This window comes from Cervus canadensis, chromosome X (genome assembly GCF_019320065.1).
Source record: "Cervus canadensis isolate Bull #8, Minnesota chromosome X, ASM1932006v1, whole genome shotgun sequence".
In the NCBI taxonomy this organism is placed as follows: Eukaryota; Metazoa; Chordata; class Mammalia; order Artiodactyla; family Cervidae; genus Cervus; species Cervus canadensis.
In genome coordinates, this window is record NC_057419.1 from 75,308,661 (window position 1) to 75,320,466 (window position 11,806).

The 11,806-nt window shown below is 36.7% G+C and overlaps 1 protein-coding gene across 1 annotated transcript in view; it reads left to right on the forward strand.

Moving 5' to 3' along the window:
- Positions 1-2,812: 2,812 nt before the first annotated feature.
- RPS6KA6 (ribosomal protein S6 kinase A6) overlaps positions 2,813-11,806 on the forward strand; it is a 249,824-nt gene continuing 240,830 nt past the window's right edge. The window contains exon 1 of the mRNA XM_043459430.1: positions 2,813-2,831. The gene's annotated coding sequence lies outside the window, so the exon portion shown is untranslated. The remainder of the gene's footprint in view (positions 2,832-11,806) is intronic.

The following is an 11,806-nucleotide window of genomic DNA, read 5'->3' on the forward strand; positions in this document are numbered from 1 at the left end:
TTCCCAGGCAAGAACACTGAAGTGGGTTGCCATTTCCTTCTTCGGGGAAACTTCTCAACCCAGGGATTGAAACTGTATCTCTTGCATCTCCTGCATTACAGGCAGATTCTTTACCACTGAGCCACTAGGGAAGCCCTGTTGGTTATTGCTTTCTTTTATTCTTTCATTTAAAAAAAGTTTATTTCTGCTATTCAAGCTGATAATCTTACCAAACACCGATTTTTCTTCCTGCAGAGCACTGGAATTAAATGGGCGGGTCTTATACATTCCTTATGAGGACCACTCGGCTGTGTACTGTTTACAGCTAGCCATTTGAAGTGTAGTTGCTCTTCTAGAGAAGGACACCAGCATTGGCACTGAGAAACAGAGGGACTCAGAGATTGAGCAGGTAATCTCTCTTTGAATGATTATCTTTAAGCATTATTCTGGTTGTGCAGGTGAGCTGGAAAAATAGGCATTTTCTTTCCCCTAGTCAGTAGGCAGAAATGTTCCGGGACAAGTGGAGCTGATCTCCATGGGGCTGTAAATTTAAGGTATTCCTGTGGCCAGACAGTAAGTAAGGGAGGCATTTCATAAACTGGTACTAAAAGACCTAAAGCATGCATATGCAAACACATAAATATCCCATTCCCCCTCTGCAGCTACCTCCACCTGCTGCTCCAAGGTACAGAAGCCAGGGGTGGCTTTCTTTCCTCTCTTTCATACATGCACCCTCAAGCTGACCTCCAAATGACTACTCTTTTGCTCTCAGACTTCCCTGTTATTTCTTGTAACACAAATGTTGAGAGAGGGAGAACAGCATGTGATTACTTTAGGGCCCTCAATGTCCTAGCGATGACACTACCTTTAAGCAAGTTACTGAGCGCAGACATACCTGGGAAGAGTACCTACCCACTCTTCTTCCCACTTCATAATTGTGATATGGCTCTTCTATCTTTCCACAACTATAGGAATAACTCAGCTTCTCTCCAGAATCAAGCAATTCTCTGACTATTGAAGTCAATTTGGTAGCTGCCCTAACTTTGAATTCACGTAGTTCCTGAGCTATGTCACTATTGTTTAAAACTACACGAGGGCATATGATAATAACATATGAAAATTTAAGAGAAAATATCAAAAGTACATCATGTATATAAACAGATTTTGACTTATACTCTGGAGGAATCTGACTTACATTACCCCACTTGAGACTCATGTCTTAGTTATTAAAACACTGAGAGTGCTACTGATGATTTAGCCTTATCAAAATGATAACAAATCAGTTTATTTCCCAGACCTTAAAACTTTTGAAAGTTGCTACTGGGTGCACAATTCCCTTCTCCACCTCCCAATCCTCCAGTTTCTTCCTTAAAGATGGTTTCCTGTCTTTGTTTAAATAAAATTTGTCTATGACCTTCTTCAGATGTACCCTCCCTCAAATCTTTACACAGTCAGTATGATATGATCCATTCATAAAACTGTGTAAGAGCTTAATCTGGACACTGTACTGTTTTATATGACATTAATCTTGTTTAAATTGCATTAGTTTGTCTATTGGTGGTGCTGGTTTTTTGTTTCTGAATTTTTTTTTTCAGCAGCTACTGGTTTACTGTGCTTATGATCAACCCCAACAACAAAAAACCCTTCCAGTGTTTTTAAGGCAGTCTTCTTTGTATAGATACTTTATAAACTAATTAAGATACTTTGCATTAATTATTTCCATTTCATATGGCTAGATTTTATCCATTCTTATAGATTGACATCACACTCATGTGCTCTCCCTTCCAGTTTTGTCATCTGCCAATTAAAAAAGCATTCCTTTTCTATTTTCATTATGAGAGCCTGATAGCAATGTGAATAAAGTAGGAAAGCCTATAATTTCCCACTATTGTCAGCAATGAATTAATACATTTGTTAGAATGGTTGGTTGTTGTGATTGTTTAGTTGCTAAGTCATGTCCAACTCTTTTGCGACCCCATGAACTATAGCCCGCAGGCTCTTCTGTCCATGAAATTTCCCAGGCAAGAATACTGAAGTGGGTTGCCATTTCCTACTCCAGGGGATTTTCCTGACTGAGGAATTGAACCTTCATCTATTGCATCTCCTGCATTGGCAGGCAGATTCTTCACCACTCAGGCACCTGGGAAGCCCCAGAATGCTTGGCTACTTAACTATACATCCTCCTACTATTTCAGGCCACATTTTGTCTGCCTAACAACAGGAAGATTATGCTTTGTTCAATTCAGATATGATACCTGTAAGGCATCTATCTGATCTATTAGACTATTCACACTGTCAAAAAAAGAAATGAGGTTAGTTTGGCCTAACTTGTTCTCTGTGAATCCTTGCTAATTTACTGAAGGCAAAATGGTCTCTGTCTTGCCAGTTCAAGTTATTTGGATTAAACAAAGATAAATTATATGCTGTCAGAGCACTTAAACTGTCCTGACCAACCCCCCAATTGGAAGTGGAACTCCAATTCCAATTGACAGAGCTCATATTTCAGAAGTCATTTTTAACACAAAACTGACCCAGAAGTCAGCATGATAGACAGAAATAAAAGCTGGAAAACTGAGAGAACATGACCTTACCTTTGTCTAATAGGAAAGAAAAGGAGGGAAACATGGGTCTGTCACCTTTTCTGTTCATTTTAAGCAATCTTGTTTCTTTCTTCTTCCACAGTTTGGGATAGAGACCAGGTGGAAATTTAAAGTATGTGTGTTGGTAGGTGGATTGAAGCAGACTTAAAAGCCAAAAGGAAGCAAAAAGACTTAAGGCAGCTGTAGTCCATAAAAAGAGAGTAACTTGAGGTCAAAAGTTGGACTGAAATATGAGACTCTGGTAAATATTAGGTAAGTGCCCTTGAGTAAGTCATTTAATACTTTTGAGCCCTTGTTTCTGGGTTTTTGCTTTTTTTTTTTTTTTCAGATGAATGGTACTGCATAAAGTTGTTGTGAAGATTAAAATCCTTCCTTCACAAGATAGGAAAGGAAAGAGAAACTGTGTTCAACAGGGACTTACTTTCCTGCTGCTCTAACTTTGGGGACTGTCTTTTTGGGGGAATCTTACTTTGCCATTTTGTAAAGTTATATTAGTACAAGATACACATGTGAATTAAGTGTGCAGGAATCTCCATATTTTTTGAATTGATGGCAAAGCTTGAAATTTAGACAGCAGTATTAATGTTGAGTATTTTACTATTTTTTATCTTAGAAATTCAAAGTATGTTTTTTTTCTATAACCTGAATTCCTTATCATTAACCTGGATTAGACAAATCAAGATTTATTTTCAGTTTTTTGAACTGGAAAGATAAGGTATAACTAAATTGTTTAGATAAGTGGTCTCCAACATAGGTTGTGCAAAACAAGCTATTGGGATATGGTAACAAAAATAGTGTAACTATAGTTACTTTTGACTCAATCTTTTACATTTTCTGCCTTTTGTGTAACTTTTGTATATAATTAGATTGATACATTAATATAATTGCCCTACAAATTTGGGGAACACATATCCAAAATTTACTGACAGGTTGCACAGATTTTAAAGATCACTGGTTTGGAGGATGATAGGAATAAGATCAGAGAATTTTGCCAGAAATTCACTGTGCCTGAAATCAAATACTTCTGTTTCTCCTATGAATCTACTTTTCCTCTTGACCTACCTACTTCTATCAATGATATGATCATTCTCTTAGTTATTAAAACTAGGAACTTAGGAATCCTTCTTCACCTTGTCTCATCTATCACATAAAATTAGTTGCCATGTTCACTGTTTCTGAAACATCTTTCATATCTGCTTCTCTCCTTTTAATTCTACTGCCACCATGCTAATTCATGCTTTAGTTTTTTTTTTGTTTGTTTTTTTGTAGCTGTTTGCTTGTTTGTTTTTAACATGAATTACTGCAGTATTGTAACAGCTTACTAACTGGCTTCTTTTCTCTTGGCCCAATTTAACCTATCCACTTTGTGTGTGTGTGTATCTGTCTCATCCCTCTTAGTTAGAATATGTGAAGCTATGGGCAATGTCTTTTACCTTCCTATTTGGTGCTTTGCATGTGGGAGGCACTCAAACATTTCTAAGTGCATAAAATTAGTCTGGGATTTGTTTTTCTGACTGAGAATTAGGGTTCAGGCCTTGGGGTTCAAACTCACATAGTTCTTTATGATTTGTACTATCAAGTAATGTTAATCTAGCAGTCTAAGAAAGCAGTGCTTCCTGAGATTATATTCAGAGATCGAATTGCCAACATCTGCTGAATCATTGAAAAAGCAAGAGAGTTAAAAAAAAAAAAATCTCTTTCTGCTTTACTGACTATGCCAAAGTCTTTGACTGTGTGGATTGCAATGAACTGTGGAAAATTCTGAAAGAGATGGGAATACCAGACTACCAGACCTGCCTCTTGAGAAACCTGTATGCAGGTCAGGAAGCAACCGTTAGAACTGGACAAGGAACAACAGACTGGTTCCAAATAGGAAAAGGAGTATGTCAAGGCTGTATATCGTCACCCTGCTTATTCAACTTATATGCAGAGTACATCATGTGAAATGCCAGGCTGGATGAAGCACAAGCTGGAATCAAGATTGCTGGGAGAAATATCAATAACCTCAGATATGCAGATGACACCACCCTTATGGCAGAAAGTGAAGAAGAACTAAAAGCCTCCTTGACGAAAGTGAAAGAGGAGAGTGAAAAAGTTGGCTTAAAGCTCAACATTCAGAAAACTAAGATCATGGCATCCTGGTCCCATCATTCATGGCAAATAAATGGGGAAACAGTGACAGACTTTATTTTTCTGGGCTCCAAAATCACTGCAGATATGGTGATGCAGCCATGAAATTAAAAGACGCTTACTCCTTGGAAGGAAAGTTATGACCAACCTAGATAGCATATTAAAAAGCAGAGACATTACTTTGCCAACAAAGGTCCATCTAGTCAAGGCTATGGTTTTTCCAGTGGTCATTTATGGATGTGAGAGTTGGACTGTGATGAAAGCTGAGCACCGAAGAATTGATGCTTTTGAACTGTGGCGTTGGAGAAGTCTCTTGAGAGTGCCTTGTACTGCAAGGAGATCCAACCAGTCCATCCTAAAGGAGATCAGTCCTGGGTGTTCATTGGAAGAACTGATGTTAAAGTTGAAACTCCAGTACTTTGGCTAGCTGATGCGAAGAACTGACTCATTGGAAAAGACTCTGATGCTGGGAAAGATTGAGGGCATGAGGAGAAGGGGATGACAGAGGATGAAATAAATGGTTGGGTGGCATCACCGACTCAATGGACATGGGTTTTGGTGGACTCCCGGAGTTGGTGATGGACAGGGAGGCCTGGTGTGCTGCTGTTCATGGGGTCACAAAGAGTTGGACATGACCAAGTGACTGAACTGAACTGATTCATTTATTCTTGTTAGCTACTCTGAAGAATCTCAGTTTGTCTGAGAAAAGCATTTCATGAATAAAATAAACATTATCATAGATGAAATGCCACTTCTCTTTTTCAAAATATGCTTTCAGGGAGCATTTTTTCATTCTTTCTCCTTGTCTTGGGAATCAGAGTTGAATTCTAGGCTGCACTTTTTAATCAACTTCCTGTGATTACCTGGGTGAATTGTTACAAATCATATGTTTGCTCTGGTTATAGAAATAATCAGATCTTCCCTTCCTCCCTCTTTACCTACCTTCCTCCAGCTATCTTATAGAGATAGAAGAAATGTGATCTTACATTTGACATAACTAAATATTCTTAAAAGAAAAACTCTTTATAAATTCAGGACAATGTAATAAAGTTGCCTCTTGGGAAGAAAAGGAATTGAAAATAAGATCAAACTGGTTCATTCCTGTATAATTATGAATTTGTTATCTTATTCGAAAATCTTCAGAAATAGTGTATGTGAAGTAGCTCCATGACTATTTATTGAATGAATAGATAGTAATGCTTATAGTCTTTCATGTCCATGCTACAAATATAATTGGTGAGTTCTGCCCTCCTTCCTTCCACCTACCCAGCCAGCAGTTCTAACATTTCCCTTTGAGTTCCCCATGACAATTCCAATTCCCTTCTGTATGGTATTTATAATATAAACCATCATGTTCTTTCTATTAATACAAATCTCTCCCGTTTTCATTTTAAGCACCAATTCACTAGCATTTTTAATATACATATTATTCATTTCTAGTTGTATGTTTAAAGCTCAAGCCTTCTTCCTTTTCTTTTTTATCAGATTTTTTAGCACCAAAGAAACTGAGCACTCAATGCTGATATTGGCAGCAGTGGCCTCTCCTTGTTTAAGATTGATTATAGCCAACTTCTTTAGGTCTGCATGACAAAGAGGCTGCTGATATCACCATTGATTGCTCTGTTTATCCCATGCCAAAGCAATCCATTAAATCAGTGCAAAATTGGCTTTTGCAACTGGAAACTACAAGGAAACAACTGATTTCTAAACTATCAAATCAATCAGATATTTAAAAAAATTGTTACTGAGCTGGGGTGTGATTCATGAATGTGCCCACCCATGTGATTAGATGATGTATTCTATCTACATACATTTTTCCTTGAGGATCATGTAATATGTGCAGACTTTGAAAATGCAGGGAAGTAAATGATACTGTGTAGGCTATTTCAAGTAAGTTACTTGTTATGAATCATCTCTGAGCAGCTACTGTAGCAAATTTCTAAGCAATAATTGACTGTTGAGAATATGTTCTTTTGGTCATTTGAAGCAGACAAAATCCCAGAGGCATTCTCTTGACCAGCTTCTAATTTGGTGTATTATATTTTGACATAAATCCACTGCTTTTAGTAGTTTCAGTTAAGTAAGATAGGGCCTCTACATTTAGATCCATTTCTTATTTCTTATCAAAGCTTAATATAACAGTTTGTCTGAGCTTCAGCACTGTCAAATGTACTCCAACACAGAACTGGTTTTGTTACAAAGACAAGGGACACATTTTTACAACTGTTATGTTTGTGAACACATTTTAAACTATAAAGAATATAAATAACTTCATGGTATTGAGGAGGATGGAATTTTGGTTTCTTAAAACTGTCAGACATGTTGGAAACAAGAATTTACTGTTCGGTAGGCATACTCTGTGTATACAGAAGATGTACATGATGGTACACAAACTAAAACTAGGGAGTGAAGTTAATTTATTCCAAAATTTGTATCCCAAAATCTTATGAGAGCAAACCTAGCTTCTGTGACTGGTTTCTGAAAACAACTAATAAAAGGCAAGTATATAAATTGGTCCTGACTGATATGCTTCCTACTGGCTTCCTAGAATTTGTGCATGGGTTCTTAATAGCCAAGACACATGTATCATAAGGGTCTAATACTTCATTTTATTTTAAGATCAGATATACTTATTGCCACTACATTCACAAAGAGAGGAAGTGCCTTAGTTATACCCCTCTTGACTCCTGTTAATGCACAAGGGAGTGTCTCTTCTTTGATCCACAGGCTAAGAAGTAATTTTATAAAGTTGATGAGCTAATTAGCAAATTAAGAATTAATTTTATAAAAATGATGTATTGCATGCAAAGTATTTTCATATAAGCTATAACCAGTCATCCCCATTACAATCTCTATTTCACAGTTGAGAGAAATAAAGCTTACATATGTTGTCATTCATCCATGGTCACAAATTAATAAAAGACAGAATTGTTATCAGAGCTCCTTATCCTCCTGAATTACTAATAATGAAACTGGAAGAATTTACCTCAACGTGAACCCAAATAAAAGCACTTGGGAAGAAACCATCTCCTAAGAGATGCTCTGTTTGCTGCTAATCTGTTATAAATTCTTCATAACATGAAATCAGTTGCCAATATTCTAACAGCAATTTTCTTTTGGACTATAAACATCCTAATAACTTGAAATAGTCTCTATAAATGTCACCTTGTAGATTGTCACTAGGACATGGTCTATAAGCAGGGTTTATCAACCCTTTCTAGTTACTAAACTGATGCCTGGAAATTCTCTCTCCATTTACCAAAGTTACATTCATAATTGATTCATGCAATTTTTTAAAATATATGCTTATTAACAGATAACTTTGGAAAAACAGAATGAGGGAGTTGGAATCTGAAGGTCAGGTTTTATGTTCTGGCTTTGTTGCTGTGACCTTGCACAAGGTACTTAGTCTATGGGAAACCGACATTATAAGATTGGTTATAATGACTAACACCATTACATAATTGGTTTTTGTGAAAAGCTTTTTAAACTGTGACATTAACAACAACAAGTGAAGTTGCTCAGTCATATCTGACGCTTTGTGACCCCATGGACTGTAGCCCACCAGACTCCTCCATCCATGGAATTTTCTAGGCAAGAGTACTGGAGTGGATTGCCATTTCCTTCTCCAGGGGATCTTCCTGACCCAGGGATCGAACCTGGGTCTCCCGCATTGCAGGCAGATGCTTTACCCTCTGAGCCACCAGGGAATCCCAGTAAACTGTGAGGTACCATACAAAGTTTAGACAGTAAGTGTAATGGCTACATCTGAATATTGAACAAGTGAACAATTTAGAGGATTATGCACAAGTGAACTATGTTAGAGGATTTACTTAATGGCTAAATTCTTTGTCTTTTGACCAAAATTTATTGCTTTGTTATTATAGTTCCTCCCCAATGCATTTCTTGAAAAAGATCAGAGTTAACCATAGAATTATTTTATCAGCTTTATTTGAGAGGTAATTATTAGTGAACCAAATGTGGTGAGGTGCTGTCTCATTTTAAACTTAACCTTATATTTTTCACATGTCAGTCTCTCTTAATTTGCTGGTGAATCTTGGGACCATTACTTTTTTAAATATTTATTTATTTTAATTGGAGGCTAATTACTTTAAAATATTGTAGTGGTTTTTCCATACATTGACATGAATCAGCCACGGGTGTATATGTGTCCCCCATCCTGAACCCCTCTTCCACCTCCCCAGCATCCCATCATTCAGGGTCATCCTAGATCACTGGCCCTGATTGCCCTGTCTCATGCATCGAACCTGGACTGGCGATCTATTTCACATATGGTAATATACATGTTTCAATGCTATTCTCTCAAATCATTGCAACCTTGCTTTCTCCCACAAAGTCCAAAAGTCTCTTCTTTACATCTGTGTCTCCTTTGTTGCCTCGCAAATAGGGTCATTGTTACCATCTTTCTAAATTCCATATATGTGCATTAATATATTGTATTGGTGTTTTTCTTTCTGACTTACTTCACTCTGTATAATTGACTCCAGTTTCATCCGCCTCATTAGAGCTGATTCAAATGCATTATTTTTAATAGCTGAGTAATATTCCATTGTGCATATGCACCACAGCTTTCTTATCCATTCATCTGCTGGGCATCTAGGTAGCTTCCATGTCCTAGCTATTGTAAACAGTGCTGTGATGAACATTACATGATGAACAAACAGTACATGTGTCTCTTTCGATTCTGGTTTCCTCGGTGTGTATGCCCAGCAGTGGGATTGCTGGGTCATATGGCAGTTCTATTTCAAGTTTTCAAGGAATCTCCACACTGTTCTCCATAGTGGCTGTACTAGTTTGCATTCCCACCAGTATAAGAGGTTTCCCTTTTCTCCACGCCCTCTCCAGCATTTATTGTTTGTAGACTTTTGGATAGCAGCCATTCTGACTGGCATGAAATGGTACCTCATTGTGATTTTGATTTGCATTTCTCTGATAATGAGTGATGTTGAGCATCTTAACATGTGTTTGTTAGCCATCTGTATGTTTTCTTTGGAGAAATGTCTGTTTAGTTCTTTGGCCCATTTTTTGATTGGCTCGTTTATTTTTCTGGAATTGAGCTGCATGAGCTGCTTGTATATTTTTGAGATTAATTCTTTGTCAGTTGCTTCGTTTGCTATTATTTTCTCCCATTCGGAAGGCTGAATTTTCACCTTGCTTATAGTTTTCTTCGTTGTGCGAAAGCTTTTAAGTTTAATTAGGTTCCATGTGTTTATTTTTGCTTTTATTTCCATTACTCTGGGGGGTGTCTTCTTTGATTTCTTTCATCAGTGTTTTATAGTTTTCTATATATAGGTCTTTTGTTTCTTTAGGTATATATATTCCTAAGTATTTTGTTCTTTTCATTGCAATGGTGAATGGAATTGTTTCCTTAATTTCTTCTTCTGTTTTCTCATTGTTAGTTTATAGGAATGCAAGAGATTTCTGTGTGTTAATTTTATATCCTTCAACTTTACTATATTCATTGATTAGCTCTAGTAATTTTCTGGTGGAGTCTTTAGGGTTTTCTATGTAGAGGATCATGTCATCTGCAAACAGTGAGTTTTACTTCTTCTTTTCCAATCTGGATTTCTTTTATTTCTTTTTTCTGCTCCGATTGCTGTGGTCAAAGCTTCCAAAACTATGTTGAATAGTAGTGGTGAGAGTGGGCACCCTTGTCTTGTTCCTGACTTTAGGGGAAATGCTTTCAATTTTTCGCCATTGATGATAATATTTGCTGTGGGTTTATCATATATGGCTTTTATTATGCTGAGGTATGTTCCTTCTATTCTTGCTTTCTGGAGAGTTTTTATCATAAATGGATGTTGAATTTTGTCAAAGGCTTTCTCTGCCTCTACTGAGATGATATTCAATTTGTTAATGTGGTGTATTACGTTTATTGACTTGCGGGTATTGAAGAATACTTGCATCCCTGGGATAAAGCCCACTTGGTCATGATGTATGATCTTTTTAATATGTTGCTGGATTCCTTTTGCTAGAATTTTGTTAAGAATTTTTGCATCTATGTTCATCAGTGATATTGGCCTGTAGTTTTGGTGTTTTTTTTTAATGGCATCTTTGTCTGGTTTTGATATAAGGGTGATGGTGGCCTCATAGAATGATTTTGGAAGTTTACCTTCCTTTGCCATTTTCTGGAAGAGTTTGAGTAGGATAGCTGTTAGCTCTTATCTCAATTTTTGGTAGAATTCAGTTGTGAAGCCATCTGGTCCTGGGCTTTTGTTAGCTGTAAGATTTCTGATTACGGTTTCAATTTCCGTGTTTGTGATGGGTCTGTTAAGATTTTCTATTTCTTCCTGGTTCAGTTTTGGAAAGTTGTACTTTTCTAAAAATTTGTATTTCTACCAAGTTGTCCATTTTATTGGCATATAGTTGCTGATACTAGTCTCTTATGATCCTTTGTATTTCTGTGTTATCCATTGTGATTTCTCCATTTTAATTTCTAATTTTGTTGATTTGTTTCTTCTCCCTTTTTTTCTTGATGAATCTGGCTAATGGTTTATCAATTTTATTTATCTTCTCAAAGAACCAGCTTTTAGTTCTGTTGATTTTTGCTATGATCTCTTTTGTTTCTTTTGCATTTATTTCGGCCCTAATTTTTAAGTTTTCTTTCCTTCTACTTACTATGGGGTCTTCATTTCTGCCTTTTCTAGTTGCTTTAGGTGTAGAGTTAGGTTATTTATTTGACTTTTGTCTTGTTTCTTGAGGTAAGCCTGTATTGCTATGAACCTTTCCCTTGGAACTGCTTTTACAGTGTCCCATAGGTTTTGGGTTGTTGTGTTTTCATTTTCATTCGTTTCTATGCATATTTTGATTTCTCGTTTGATTTCTTCTGTGATTTGTTGGTTATTCAGCAGCGTGTTGTTCAGCCTCCATATGTTGAAATTTTTAATAGTTTTTCTCCTGTAATTAACATCTAATCATACTGCATTGTGGTCAGAAAAGATGCCTGGAATTATTATTATTATTATTATTATTTTAATTTGCCAAGGCTAGATTTATGGCCCAGGATGTGATCTATTCTGGAGAAGGTTCCATGTGCACTTGAGAAAAAGGTGAAATTCATTGTTTTAGGGTGAAAT